We start from the raw sequence: 17,067 nt of genomic DNA on the forward strand, positions 1-17,067 counted from the left end.
CCTTAGGGCGCAGGGCATCTCTGCCGGGACTTCTCAGCTAAGAGCAAAGAGGACAAGAGCAGTTGTCTGTTTGGGCCTGTTCAGCCCGTGTTAGGCCTAGGGCCGGCTAAGTTGCCCTTTTTACCATTTTTACAATTCACATGCCACCAACTTCAGCCGTCCACATCCACAAACATGACAACACACCTTCAGCAAAAGCACGCTATTATCCACACTTCAGTGTGTCAACAACCACTACAAAACCCAGCAAAGATGTATACATCCTTCTACCCCCAACTAGTACACAATGATGCCCTCACACTCACACAAACTACCACTCTGTCCTATACCACTATCAAATCCACACATCGAAAACACAAAACGAATCCACACTATAATCTCAACAAACACAGCCTTCCCGTTCTTATAAAACACCAGGGGGCTTATTTATACTTTTTGGTGCAAAACTGCACTAATGCAGTTTTGCACCAAAATGTTTTGCACCGGCTTGCACCATTTTTTAGCACCAGCTGGGCACCATATTTATGGAATGGTGCAAGCTGGTGCAAATGTAAGGCTAGAGTAAAAAAACAATGACGTTAGGCAGGTTAGAGTCAAAATAAATGACTCTAACCAGATTAGCGTCATTTTTTGACGCTATGGGGCATATTTATACTCTGCACTGAATTAGCATTATTTTTTTTACTCTAATTCTGTGCAAAACTAACTCCATATTTATACTTTGGTGCTAGACCAGTCTAGCACCAAATTTATGGAGTTAAAATCATTTTTGGGAAGTGGAAACCTACCTTGCCTTAATGAGATGCAATGTAGGCGTTCCCGTGCAAAAAAGCTTGCTTTGCCCCATTTTTAAAACCTGGGTCAGGGCAGGCGTTAGGGGAGCTGTGGGCCTATTTCCATGGTGGAACACCATGGAATAAGCCCATAGGTGCCCTCCCCAGGCCCCAGGGGCAACCCCACCCACACCAGAGGGACTGTGAAGGATGGGGACCCCATCCCAGGTAAGTACAAGTAAGATTGCATTTTATTTTTGAAAGTGCCATAGGGGGCCCTGAAATGGGCCCCCATACATGGCACAGGGTGCAATGGCCATGCCCAGGGGACCCTTGACCTCTGTGCTGGCCTCTGGGGTGGTGGGCATGGCTCCTGACTTTTCTAAGGCAGAAGTCATGTGGCATGGTAGGTTTAGCACCATAAAATGACGCTAATCTGGTTGGAGTCAATTTTTTTACTCTAACCTGCCTAAAGTCATTTTTTGGTGCTAAACCCTCTTCTTCTATACTGCCAGCTCCACCCGACTAAAGTCATTTTTTTTCACTCTAGCCTACCCTTTGCACCGGCTTGCACAATTCCATAAATATGGTGCCCGGCTGGTGCACAGAAATGGTGCAAGCCGGTGCTAAACTTTTTCGAGCAAAACTGAGTTAGTGCAGTTTTCCAGCAAAAAGTATAAGGGCCAATATTTAGTAATTTTGTGCCACTTTTTCATAAAAAAATGACGGTAATGCGGCGCAAAAAAAGTATAAATCAGGGCCTTGGTGCTAGATGGGTCTAGCACCAAAGTATAAATATGGAGTTAGTTTTGCACTGAATTAGAGTAAACAAAATAACGCTAATTCGATGCAGACAGAGTATAAATATGCAGCAGAGTATGAATATGCCCCTAAATATGGCGTTAAGGCCATAGAGTCATTTTTTTTACGGGAACGTCTACCTTGCATCTCATTAAGGCAAGGTAGGTCTCCACTTCCAAAAAATGACTTTAACTCCATACATTTGGTGCTAGACGGGTGTAGCACCAAAGTATAAATATGGAGTTAGTTTTGCACCGAATTAGAGTTAAAAAAAATGACGCTAATTCCGTGCAAACAGAGTATAAATATGCCCACAGATCTACTCTCTACTTGCTCCAAACTGACCCCTTTCCATCACCACCAATCCTATATTCAACCCTCTCTCATATCAACCACAAAAACCCTCCTCCTCTTTCTACCAAATGCACACAACCAAACAAATCTTACACTTCACTCCACCACACATATTACCTTATCCTGCTACCAAATCTAACACAAACTCTCATAACCCCTGTCCATCCCCTTTCACACACCACATATGCTCTCCTCCCACACATATTGGCCCCTTTACCACTCATGTTCCACTCACCAACAGTACTGTAGATTCAAATCATTCACAGAAATCCACTACATCAGTATCTCATCCCACTAGTTCACAAAAACAAAACCACACACACATCAACACATAAAAATCTCACACATACACAACTTCTTACTGTATTCTGTCAAAAATAGAAATAAACACCCACTCCCATTCTCATGACTACACATGGTTATATTAAGAATGCAGATATACTGCCATACAAAAAGGCAACTATTTTGCAACTTGGACTCCATACCCTTGTGCAACTGACATCCTATGCATTAATGTTGTATTGAAATTGAAATATTAGCAAGTTTGATAGTCAAAAAGTTTACTCATGTCAACATGTAACATAGGACACTATTAAAGTATCTTTCTCTTATTGCAGAGGATGTACCTATACCTCCTAAGCAGCTGCCTGTCCATGATGATGATCTGGCTGAGGATGACAGCCTGCCAACTCTTTACCAAGACACCCTCCAGCAAATCCTTGACTCCTTTGACACGCCATCTCCGGTAGCGCGAAGGGCGACAGCATTGTGGGGTCTCCAGAGGATCCACACATCACCTAATAGATACCACCTGCCAACCCACGCCCAGCACAGGGCTTTGGGGACCCCCCAAGTAGAATTCCAATGTTATGTGGTAGGACTCCAGCGGGAGAGGGTAGATGTGGTGCTGGTGGGGATGGCAATGATGGCAGGCACCGTATGTGCCTCAGTCCCAATAGGGACACCTTGGCAGCTATACAAGGCTTCTATCGGAGGATAGTCCCTGGCTGACATCACTCTGTCATAAGGCAGAGACATGAACAACTATTCTGTCATAGTGGCACTAATGAGGTTGCCAAACAGCTGGGGGCAAGCTGCAACATCCTGGAGTCCATGGAGCTGAAGCAGGACACATACATCACCACAATGGGTGCCTACCACTGCAACCTAGGGCCTATGCTGGCAAACTAGCAGGCCCTTCACAGTATAGTGTTGCCTCATTTGTTGGCACAGAGAAGTTCTTCTGTAGACTAAGGATCCACATCTTAAGTCCCTCTGTTGCCTTCAGCACCTACAACATCCACTTCAGGGGAAGCACCACACACATCAGAGGAGGAAGATGTGGAAGTCACCTCTTTCCAACATAAAACTGCCCAGTAGCACTTCTCCACTGCAAATTGCCAGCTTCTCCTTCCCAACTGGTTCTGTCCTCAATTTGCTGTCAATGTGGCCTGTTTCCCTACAGGCAATTAGTTATTTCTCTTCCTCCCCATGTCATGTGCAGTGTATCACCCATGGGCTCTATCTGGATATTCAATGGCTCATACAAATGTTTGGGATTGTTGCCCTAATAACTGTGATTGCGATCCTACAAATTGCTGCATGTGTGAATAAGTACACCGAGTTCATCCTGTGTGTTGTATGTCTGTTGGAGTCTAGACTGAGTGGAACATAGTGGATTTTGTGAGGCAAATACATCAACTATTCCTCAAATTAACATGTGTGTAATGGAGCCTTGGACAAAGCTAGAAAGGCAGAGGGAAATATACTTTGTGAACCCTGTGTGTATATAGATAAGCAAGTAGTTACTCAAGGTTACAAGCAAACAAGTAGCATGTAGTCAATGCTAATAGTGTATGGTCAGAGCACTGGTGGGGAGTCTATCCAATGGATAGCAACTAGCAAACAAATCTGCTGTTGCATGCAAATGATGCAACGATGAGTGTGTAAGGGGCTGGCATCAGTGTGTGACCCTGAATCTCCTTGATTAGTGACAATGGTTAGGGGCTGGCATCAGTGTGTGACCCTGAATCTCCTTGATTAGTGACAATGGTTAGAAATCACCATCCCTTCAATGCATGATGATTGACTTATACACACAGAGCAATAGAATGTGAATAGCTGTTTTGGCTAATCTATTGGTTCACATCAATAGTGCCATTTACAGTGCACAACTATGTTTGTAGATCCCTTATGTGATACCATGCCCAATCTGACAAATTCCTCTCCATAGGTCTTTCACCTAATCACACATGTCTACAAGCACTGCTAGCAAAGCCAACTGCATGTACTTTACATAACCTTAGCTATATGCTAACTCCTACACAGTAAATCATGAGGTAGACTTGTATGTAGAAAAGAATGATATATAATGTAATAATAACCTTATTCTAACTAAACTAAACTAACTTATTCATCTAACCTAAACTATACCCAAACTAAACTATGCTATCTAAACTACACTACCATTTTCTAAAAAATATCTAAAACTACCTTATCATAACTTATCTTACTCTACACATATAGTACAACATGTTAAACATCAATTCCCTCACCTCTTTAATATACATCTTCATACAAAAACAACATTCACTACCCCTATACACAAACTAACTTAACACAGAAACCAAAACTAAGATTTTTTTGTATTTTCTGTTTTTTTTATTTTTTATTAAGGCACATTTCTTAACCATCAACCCCACCACCCACTAAATAACCTACACACAACATGCCTAAAAAATTAACTCGCTCCACCTGAAATATTAAAACTACTATACCTAGCTTATGCCTACACTAACTATGCCGTATCTATCCTAAAAAAAATGTAGAAAAAAAACAAAACTTAAAACATGAGGAAGGGCAGAAAAGGTCCCTGTGGCCTACAATTGCTCCCCAATTCTGTCCACAGCCTGCTGCAGAGTTTGCCTTCACCGTATTGTTGTATCCGCCTTGTGTTCCAGGACAGCTACCCAGAGCTTCAGGTTTGACATGTCCTTCATCATGATCTGTTTGTGCCTGTATCACTCTGCAATGGATGAGGTGTTGTTTATTTCTGTTCCGGGGTATTGTTGTCTGTAGGAACACACTGAAAATGTATCAGAAAAAGCACAACTAGGAACTGTGTCAATCATGGCAATGCTTCACTTAGTATCAAACATCACATGTGGCATAGCTAAAACACAAATATCATCTGGAAGGATGAAGTGACCATCCCTCTTAAAATATGTTTTATTCTTCTAAATTTAACAATGGCAAAGTACACATGTGTTGCAAATGTTGGCTATTGCAATTGCACTGTCTGGCCAAATCTAGGTATAACCATGTCAATACAAAGTATGCTTATGAGCAATACTGTTGCATACACATGGTATGGTAAATATGTTCCCGTTAATTGATCATTTGCAATCTCTCCTGCATCCTGCAATGGGCTTGATTCCATGGCCATAAATTGAGGTAAGATGAGTAATGTCTGGCAAATATATGTATTTTTCTCAACATTTTGTCACTTATATGGTGAGGACACAACTCCAAACACATTGCTACATAGACTTACTATGCCATTGGGTTTGGAAATGTGAATTGAGGTTGGCTAGCTAACTCACATCAAACAGAGATGTTGGATACATCTCCTATATTGACTCATGTAAATACCTGACGGACCATTACATGGCTCATCACATGCACGCAAAGTAATAACCTATGTCCCTCTACATAGCCTGGTGTTTGACCCTACATGTCAGCTATTAATGTCACCTTGCGGCACATCAACACTCAGCATATCCATGTGATGGGTGTGTGCATGCATTCTATACATCTCATATGCACAGGTTTTTTGTGATGTAACCAGCATGTGTTAGCTAAAGTGTAAGCCTGGGTGAAAAAATGTTGGCAAGCAATTATGGGTAAGACCACCAGAAGGTAGATTGTGTAATGGACTGTTGGGTGACAATGCTGTGCAGACATGCCTCTGGTCAAACACACTTTTGCATTTCTGATAATAAGACAGTGCAAAAGTATTATTATTTATCCAATATTGAAAATAGGGCTTAAGTCAGCATTAGTAAGGCCTTCAACAGCATTACCATGTGTGGAATGTTGATATCTGGACCAGCTACACTTACTCATTCTGTCTTCACTGAGGTGTGAAACCTCACATCCTGTGTGGACTAGCCAGACAAAATGTACATAGAATGCAAAGTGGACGACATCAGTAGCAATGTGCATCTGGCATGCACTGGGAAGGTAAACTCTCAAGGCGTTTTTACCTATAAACCCGCACCCATAAACTTTAACAACTATGGAATTTTGGTTATGGCTCCTCTGTTATCCCAATTATCATGTGGGCCTGCATGGATTGGCAATACATTCATCTCGACATTAATCAAATGCTAATGCACATGCCACTTTGACATATTTTGTTTATGATGTTCTAGTTGTAAACAAGTTATTTCATTGGAGTTGGGACATGTCATTGAAAATATAATCTAATATCACACACAATACTTGCACAACACAGTAACCATTCATGTGACACTCACTGGTAGAATCTGGTTCCTTGAAGCTGTCCAACTCATGGTTCTGGTCCACCTACAAGACATAACATGGTACATTGCACTGAGAATGTGGAACACATACACTGTGGACATGAGAAGCACAGAACATTGAAATAGCAATTGCCTGTGGATGTAATGATACACAAAAGTAAGACAGGTTGAAGTGTACAGAGATGTGATGTGCCTAATCTTGAATCTGGTGGCCAAATTGCAGAACAAGTACAAAACCACCGGTACTTAGGAAGTGGTGCAGGGTATCTGCCTTACATGTGTCTGTGAACCTAATGATTTGACATACTACACTCTGCAAAGTATTACATTAGCCGTGCCTTTTTCAGATATTTGCATGTCCGTGACAATGCTACACATACCAGACAGTAGCCATGCTTGTTCCTTGCCTTCACAGAGCTGAGTAATGCTGCACAGTAAATAGACAATGTCCATCCATGTCCTGTAAACGCACAATGAGGAATTGGTAATATCTGCACACCAACATGTATGAGAAATGTTCAGACGTGTCCCAAAAAAGCCTGTCAGATATGTGAGATAATTACTTGTGAGTGATTTCACATGTAATATACATTTGGCCTCATTTACAAAAGGCCTAAACTGCTAGAGCAAAATTTTTATCAAACGCTTCAGGGTCAGAGCCCTCTCAATCATATCTATAAGGCAATGCAAAGCCACCCAGTATGGCTTGGAATGGCTTCATAGATATGGACTAAGGCAAGGCAGCGCAAAGCACTGCAAAGCCTTAGTCTACATCAAGGAGAAATTACATGTGTATTGCTGTGGCTTTTCTAATTTAACACAGAGTCCCAGAATTGTAAGAATCTGTAAACCTGGGAATGCGTCACATCTGTGTGCTTCCCCGGGGGAGGTATTACTAGGAGAAACATCTTTATTTCTCATTGTGTTTTTCAGAATTGTATGTGTGCTTCATTCTGCAGCACACATAGAAAAAGGAAAAGGCCTCAGTTGATAGTTTTTGTACAGGGCATTGTCCCTTCCTGCATAAAAGCAATAGTGCCAACAATGCAGACACCCTTGCATCATGGTCCAAGGGTGCCAATTTCTGCCAGTGCACAGCCAGAAAGGACAAGGATGCCCTGTATGTCATTAATATAGGCCAGTCCTGCCCTTTCCTTTTGCTAAAGGGCAGCACGGCAAGAAGCCTCGCTGAACTGCCATGCGCCAAAAAAAGGAAATGAGGCCCACAGACTTTGACACGCAGAATTGTGTCTCTGTAATGACATGAAATGTCTGGTGACATCACTACCTGCACAGTGCTGGTGAGGCAAGAAGCACCTCTGGGGCTGGCATGCACTACCTGTTCTGTGTGGGGTAATGTCACCCCAGTGTTAAAATGCCTCTGTGGCATGATTCTTTTTATCAATATATTTTAGAGGATATGTGGCACTTTGACCCTAAAACGGACGTGACCTCAGAGGCATGGCTAAAAGTAAAAAACTAGCAAAGGAGACATGTCTATGAACTCATAAGCATATGTGTACTTACCAACAGCTTCATCCAGTTCAACTCCAGGGTGATCAAGGAGGTCAGCCTCCTGGCTGACATCATCAGCCCAGCGATGCTTGATTTGATGTATCATGAGGTCAACCTTGAAGATTTGTTGCTTGTGCTGCTGCACCTTCTCCCACTGCATGTTCCTGTGCTGGGTTATGTAGCCTTGGTTGACCTGGCCTCCACTGGCAATCATGTTTGCGTGCTAGTGGGTTACCAGCCACAGGAACCCCTGCCCCTCAATGACATGTCCTGCCCCAGAAAGAAAATTACCCAAATAACAATAAATTACCTAAGATCTCCAATCTACCCCTAGCAATACAGAGCCCCAAAAAGAAGGACACATTAGACTAAACAATACAAATAATGATAACAATAGACAAAAAACCTTAGGGACACAACAGGTACAGCACAAACTGATTCAAGGCCAAAGTACAGCTATTAACTCCTCAGCAGCCACAAGATACAACCTTCAGAAAGCAAAGACAAAACAAGTGTAAGGGAAAGTGTGTTAACAAACATGCTATAAAGCTTAGTAGGTATTAAAAGTGACATTATTAGTCATAGAAACCACCTCCAGCAGAGTAGACAACAACATCTAACTGCAGGATCACGGGTGGAGAAGACAGTTTAACCGTCTGACAGTGTTTTGTGACTCTACACCAGCATTCCATTTGGAACATCGTGATGATGGCGTGACATCACAAGTGGGCATCGAGTCCCAAAATAGTACAGAAAGTGAAAGTACATTTCCACTTCCTGGTTCGCAGCATGGAAGAGCCATTGCATTATTCCTGGGTGGATGTGTCACGTTTTTACCAAATATGTCTTTTTTTACGCTTCCATGGAAAAATAGGCAATGTGTGATTTTCAAACCATGCATGACAATGCACAATGTGTGATTTTTTATGCTTTCAAGTGTTAGATCGAGCTGACGTGATGGGTGCAATAACTCACGCTTTATGCTAATGCATTTTCTTTAGATGATGCAATGATCCAAATGTGTGGTTTACAGTGTAGTGTGTTGTGCAATGCATGTACACAATTGCAGGGATCACTGTATTGCCTGTGAATATTTGAGGTGACATGCTTTAAGTCTCTGAATATGTTGCATGTGTATGTTGACAGTGCACATATGTGTGACTTTTTGTAATACTGGGGCCTTATTACACATAGGGTTCACTTCCTCTGTTTGAGCCTCATAATCTTGTTAATATCAGCTCCAGGGCAAAGATAAGAACAATTTATCTGGGAAAAGAAAGGAATAACTTCAACAGCCAGAAGTCCTTCTTGGCCAAACACAAGCTGTATCTAATCTCCTGGATCACATTTGTTTTTGTTCCTTAACATCTGAATCATATCCTATATCACAGCCCAGGGATCATGTGTACCATCTGTGCCACGCCCAGTGGTCCAAGCGAACACAGCTCTCACTTCTAGCCTATTAAAATTGAGGTATGGGCTCTATGGGCCAGATCTATGACATTTTGTTTTGCAACACACAATTTGTGTTTTGTTTGCGAATCACAAATTGCGAATAGCAAAACAAAATGTGCAGTAGTGTTAACCTCACTGTTTCCAATTCCCAAATTAGTTGCAAGGGATCTGCCTCATTAATAGTCTTTGAGGAATGTCAGATTCTGCAACCCATTTGCAAATGGCCTCACTCACAGGGATGGCAACCCGCTGGGGTCAGCAGACCATCATGCCTGTGACTGCTTTTTCAATAAATCAGCCCTTTTTCCTTAAAAACAGCAGGATGGATTTCAAAAATAAAAATAAAAAGTTTTGGACCATAGTACAATTGCCTGCTCTGAAAAAACATTTTTGCTACCCTTCTTAAAGGGGAATGGGTCCCATGGGACCCCTTCTCGATTGTGAATTGGTTAACGCCAATACAATTTTAAATTGGTGTTAACTGTAATTGTTTTGCGACTGCATTCAGCGTCACAAAACAATCACAGTGCTGTTGTACACCAGGGGAACACATGTAAATGTCAGGAGGGTCACACTTTGATTATCAGTGCTTTAATGTTTTAACAATACCATTCAGTGGTGAAGTTGGATTTTAATAAGTATTTGGTAAAAGTGACAAGCTCCTAAGGCTAGGGTTTCTATTGGGCCTGGGGCTTAGGGATTGACTGCTGATGGCTGATAAGTCTAGGGTTTTCATTGGATCCTGCTGCTAGGTTTATCTTAGGGATTAGTTTTGGAATTCTGATTGGCTGATAGAGCTGGGGTTAAGATTGGTTGCTAAGGCTAGGGTTTCTATTGGTCCTATGGATTAGTTTTGGTGTTCTAATTGGCTGATAGAGATATGGTTCAGATTGGTTCTTAGGGCTAGGGTTTCTATTGGACTTACGGTTTAGGGTTTGAGATCTAATTGGCATATAGTTTTGGGTGTTGACTGATTCCTAGGGATGGGGTTTCTATTTAACCTAGGACTTAGGTTTGGTTGAAAGGGTCTGGTCTCCCATTGGTCCTAGTGCTTAGTGCTAGGGAACTCATTGGATAGGGCTAGGATTCACATTGGCTAAAGGTCACCTGACCTAGGTTTATTTAACCTTAGGGCGCAGGGCATCTCTGCCGGGACTTCTCAGCTAAGAGCAAAGAGGACAAGAGCAGTTGTCTGTTTGGGCCTGTTCAGCCCGTGTTAGGCCTAGGGCCGGCTAAGTTGCCCTTTTTACCATTTTTACAATTCACATGCCACCAACTTCAGCCGTCCACATCCACAAACATGACAACACACCTTCAGCAAAAGCACGCTATTATCCACACTTCAGTGTGTCAACAACCACTACAAAACCCAGCAAAGATGTATACATCCTTCTACCCCCAATTAGTACACAATGGTGCCCTCACACTCACACAAACTACCACTCTGTCCTATACCACTATCAAATCCACACATCGAAAACACAAAACGAATCCACACTATAATCTCAATAAACACAGCCTTCCCGTTCATATAAAACACCAGGGGGCTTATTTATACTTTTTGGTGCAAAACTGCACTAACGCAGTTTTGCACCAAAATGTTTTGCACCGGCTTGCACCATTTTTTAGCACCAGCTGGGCACCATATTTATGGAATGGTGCAAGCTGGTGCAAATGTAAGGCTAGAGTAAAAAAACAATGACGTTAGGCAGGTTAGAGTCAAAATAAATGACTCTAACCAGATTAGCGTAATTTTTTGACGCTAAGGGGCATATTTATACTCTGTTTGCACTGAATTAGCATCATTTTTTTTACTCTAATTCGGTGCAAAACTAACTCCATATTTATACTTTGGTGCTAGACCAGTCTAGCACCAAATTTATGGAGGTAAAATCATTTTTGGGAAGTGGAAACCTACCTTGCCTTAATGAGATGCAATGTAGGCGTTCCCGTGCAAAAAAGCTTGCTTTGCCCCATTTTTAAAACCTGGGTCAGGGCAGGCGTTAGGGGAGGTGTGGGCCTATTTCCATGGTGGAACACCATGGAATAAGCCCATAGTTGCCCTCCCCAGGCCCCAGGGGCAACCCCACCCACACCAGAGGGACTGTGAAGGATGGGGACCCCATCCCAGGTAAGTACAAGTGAGATTGCATTTTATTTTTGAAAGTGCCATAGGGTGCCCTGAAATGGGCCCCCATACATGGCACAGGGTGCAATGGCCATGCCCAGGGGACCCTTGACCTCTGTGCTGGCCTTTGGGGTGGTGGGCATGGCTTCTGACTTTTCTAAGGCAGGAGTCATGTGGCATGGTAGGTTTAGCACCATAAAATGACGCTAATCTGGTTGGAGTCATTTTTTTTACTCTAACCTGCCTAAAGTCATTTTTTGGTGCTAAACCCTCTTCTTCTATACTGCCAGCTCCACCCGACTAAAGTCATTTTTTTTCACTCTAGCCTACCCTTTGCACCGGCTTGCACAATTCCATAAATATGGTGCCCGGCTGGTGCACAGAAATGGTGCAAGCCGGTGCTTAACTTTTTCGAGCAAAACTGAGTTAGTGCAGTTTTCCAGCAAAAAGTATAAGGGCCAATATTTAGTAATTTTGTGCCACTTTTTCATAAAAAAATGACGCTAATGCGGCGCAAAAAAAGTATAAATCAGGGCCTTGGTGCTAGATGGGTCTAGCACCAAAGTATAAATATGGAGTTAGTTTTGCACTGAATTAGAGTAAACAAAATAACGCTAATTCGATGCAGACAGAGTATAAATATGCAGCAGAGTATGAATATGCCCCTAAATATGGCGTTAAGGCCATAGAGTCATTTTTTTTACGGGAACGTCTACCTTGCATCTCATTAAGGCAAGGTAGGTCTCCACTTCCAAAAAATGACTTTAACTCCATACATTTGGTGCTAGACGGGTGTAGCACCAAAGTATAAATATGGAGTTAGTTTTGCACCGAATTAGAGTAAAAAAAAATGACGCTAATTCGGTGCAAACAGAGTATAATTATGCCCACAGATCTACTCTCTACTTGCTCCAAACTGACCCCTTTCCATCACCACCAATCCTATATTCAACCCTCTCTCATATCAACCACAAAAACCCTCCTCCTCTTTCTACCAAATGCACACAACCAAACAAATCTTAGACTTCACTCCACCACACATATTACCTTATCCTGCTACCAAATCTAACACAAACTCTCATAACCCCTGTCCATCCCCTTTCACACACCACATATGCTCTCCCCCCACACATATTGGCCACTTTACCACTCAAGTTCAACTCACCAACAGTACTGTAGATTCAAATCATTCACAGAAATCCACTACATCAGTATCTCATCCCACTACTTCACAAAAACAAAACCACACACACATCAACTCATAAAAATCTCACACATACACAACTTCTTACTGTATTCTGTCAAAAATAGAAATAAACACCCACTCCCATCCTCATGACTACACATGGTTATATTAAGAATGCAGATATACTGCCATACAAAAAGGCAACTATAGTGCAACTTGGACTTCATACCCTTGTGCAACTGACATCCTATGCATTAATGTTGTATTGAAATTGAAATATTAGCAAGTTTGATAGTCAATCAGTTTACTCATGTCAACATGTAACATAGGACACTATTAAAGTATCTTTCTCTTATTGCAGAGGATGTACCTATACCTCCTGAGCAGCTGCCTGTCCATGATGATGATCTATCTGAGGATGACAGCCTGCCAACTCTTTACCAAGACACCCTCCAGCAAATCATTGACTCCTTTGACACGCCATCTCCGGTAACGCGAAGGGCGACAGCATTGTGGGGTCTCCAGAGGATCCACACATCACCTAATAGATACCACCTGCCAACCCACGCCCAGCACTGGACTTTGGGGACCCCCCAAGTAGAATTCCAATGTTATGTGGTAGGACTCCAGCGGGAGAGGGTAGATGTGGTGCTGGTTGGGATGGCAATGATGGCAGGCACCGTATGTGCCTCAGTCCCAATAGGGACACCTTGGCAGCTATACAAGGCTTCTATCGGAGGATAGTCCCTGGCTGACATCACTCTGTCATAAGGCAGAGACATGAACAACTATTCTGCCATAGTGGCACTAATGAGGTTGCCAAACAGCTGGGGGCAAGCTGCAACATCCTGGAGTCCATGGAGCTGAAGCAGGACACATACATCACCACAATGGGTGCCTACCACTGCAACCTAGGGGCTATGCTGGCAAACTAGCAGGCCCTTCACAGTATAGTGTTGCCTCACTTGTTGGCACAGAGAAGTGCTTCTGTAGACTAAGGATCCACATCTTAAGTCCCTCTGTTGCCTTCAGCACCTACAACACCCACTTCAGGGGAAGCACCACACACATCAGAGGAGGAAGCTGTGGAAGTCACCTCTTTCCAACATAAAACTGCCCAGTAGCACTTCTCCACTGCAAATTGCCAGCTTCTCCTTCCCAACTGGTTCTGTCCTCAATTTGCTGTCAATGTGGCCTGTTTCCCTACAGGCAATTAGTTATTTCTCTTCCTCCCCATGTCATGTGCAGTGTATCACCCATGGGCTCTATCTGGATATTCAATGGCTCATACAAATGTTTGGGATTGTTGCCCTAATAACTGTGATTGCGATCCTACAAATTGCTGCATGTGTGAATAAGTACACCGAGTTCATCCTGTGTGTTGTATGTCTGTTGAAGTCTAGACTGAGTGGAACATAGTGGATTTTGTGAGGCAAATACATCAACTATTCCTCAAATTAACATGTGTGTAATGGAGCCTTGGACAAAGCTAGAAAGGCAGAGGGAAATATACTTTGTGAACCCTGTGTGTATATAGATAAGCAAGTAGTTACTCAAGGTTACAAGCAAACAAGTAGCATGTAGTCAATGCTAATAGTGTATGAAGTCGGAGCACTGGTGGGGAGTCTATCCAATGGATAGCAACTAGCAAACAAATCTGCTGCTGCATGCAAATGATGCAACGATGAGTGTGTAAGGGGCTGGCATCAGTGTGTGACCCTGAATCTCCTTGATTAGTGACAATGGTTAGAAATCACCATCCCTCCAATGTATGATGATTGACTTATACACACAGAGCAATAGAATGTGAATAGCTGTTTTGGCTAATCTATTGGTTCACATCAATAGTGCCATTTACAGTGCACAACTATGTTTGTAGATCCCTTATGTGATACCATGCCCAATCTGACAAATTCCTCTCCATAGGTCTTTCACCTAATCACACATGTCTACAAGCACTGCTAGCAAAGCCAACTGCATGTACTTTACATAACCTTAGCTATATGCTAACTCCTACACAGTAAATCATGAGGTAGACTTGTATGTAGAAAAGAATGATATATAATGTAATAATAACCTTATTCTAACTAAACTAAACTAACTTATTCATCTAACCTAAACTATACCCAAACTAAACTATGCTATCTAAACCACACTACCATTTTCTAAAAAATATCTAAAACTACCTTATCATAACTTATCTTACTCTACACATATAGTACAACATGTTAAACATCAATTACCTCACCTCTTTAATATACATCTTCATACAAAAACAACCTTCACTACCCCTATACACAAACTAACTAAACACAGAAACCAAAACTAAGATTTTCTTTGTATTTTCTGTTTTTTTTATTAAGGCAAATTTCTTAACCATCAACCCCACCACCCACTAAATAACCTACACACAACATGCCTAAAAAATTAACTCGCTCCACCTGAAATATTAAAACTACTATACCTAGCTTATGCCTACACTAACTATGCCGTATCTATCCTAAAAAAAATGTAGAAAAAAAACAAAACTTAAAACATGAGGAAGGGCAGAAAAGGTCCCTGTGGCCTACAATTGCTTCCCAAATCTGTCCACAGCCTGCTGCAGAGTTTGCCTTCACCGTATTGTTGTATCCGCCTTGTGTTCCAGGACAGCTACCCAGAGCTTCAGGTTTGACATGTCCTTCATCATGATCTGTTTGTGCCTGTATCACTCTGCAATGGATGAGGTGTTGTTTATTTCTGTTCCGGGGTATTGTTGTCTGTAGGAACACACTGCAAATGTATCAGAAAAAGCACAACTAAGAACTGTGTCAATCATGGCAATGCTTCACTTAGTATCAAACATCACATGTGGCATAGCTAAAACACAAATATAATCTGGAAGGATGAAGTGACCATCCCTCTTAAAATATGTTTTATTCTTCTAAATTTAACAAGGGCAAAGTACACATGTGTTGCAAATGTTGGCTATTGCAATTGCACTGTCTGGCCAAATCTAGGTATAACCATGTCAATACAAAGTATGCTTATGAGCAATGCTGTTGCATACACATGGTATGGTAAATATGTTCCCGTTAATTGATCATTTGCGTCTCTTCTGCATCCTGCAATGGGCTTGATTCCATGGCCATAAATTGAGGTAAGATGAGTAATGTCTGGCAAGTATATGTATTTTTCTCAACATTGTGTCACTTATATGGCGAGGACACAACTCCAAACACATTGCTACATAGACTTACTATGCCATTGGGTTTGGAAATGTGAATTGAGGTTGGCTAGCTAACTCACATCAAACAGAGATGTTGGATACATCTCCTATATTGACTCATGTAAATACCTGACGGACCATTACATGGCTCATCACATGCACGCAAAGTAATAACCTATGTCCCTCTACATAGCCTGGTGTTTGACCCTACATCACAGCTATTAATGTCACCTTGCGGCACATCAACACTCAGCATATCCATGTGATGGGTGTGTGCATGCATTCTATACATCTCATATGCACAGGTTTTTTGTGATGTAACTAGCATGTGTTAGCTAAAGTGTAAGCCTGGGTGAAAAAATGTTGGTAAGCAATTATGGGTAACACCACCAGAAGGTAGATTGTGTAATGGACTGTTGGGTGACAATGCTGTGCAGACATGCCTCTGGTCAAACACACTTTTGCATTTCTGATAATAAGACAGTGCAAAAGTATTATTATTTATCCAATATTGAAAATAGGGCTTAAGTCGTCATTTGTAAGGCCTTCAACAGCATTACCATGTGTGGAATGTTGATATCTGGACCAGCTACACTTACTCATTCTGTCTTCACTGAGGTGTGAAACCTCACATCCTGTGTGGACTAGCCAGACAAAATGTACATAGAATGCAATGTGGACGACATGAGTAGCAATGTGCATCTGGCATGCACTGGGAAGGTAAACTCTCAAGGCGTTTTTACCTATAAACCCGCACCCATAAACTTTAACAACTATGGAATTTTGGTCATGGCTCCTCTGTTATCCCAATTATCATGTGGGCCTGCATGGATTGGCAATACATTCATCTCGACATTAATCAAATGCTAATGCACATGCCACTTTGACATATTTTGTTTATGATGTTCTAGTTGTAAACAAGTTATTTCATTGGAGTTGGGACATGTCATTGAAAATATAATCTAATATCACACACAATACTTGCACAACACAGTAACCATTCATGTGACACTCACTGGTAGAATCTGGTTCCTTGAAGCTGTCCAACTCATGGTTCTGGTCCACCTACCACACATAACATGGTACATTGCACTGAGAATGTA

This window comes from Pleurodeles waltl, chromosome 1_2, assembly GCF_031143425.1.
Source record: "Pleurodeles waltl isolate 20211129_DDA chromosome 1_2, aPleWal1.hap1.20221129, whole genome shotgun sequence".
Classification (NCBI taxonomy): Eukaryota; Metazoa; Chordata; class Amphibia; order Caudata; family Salamandridae; genus Pleurodeles; species Pleurodeles waltl.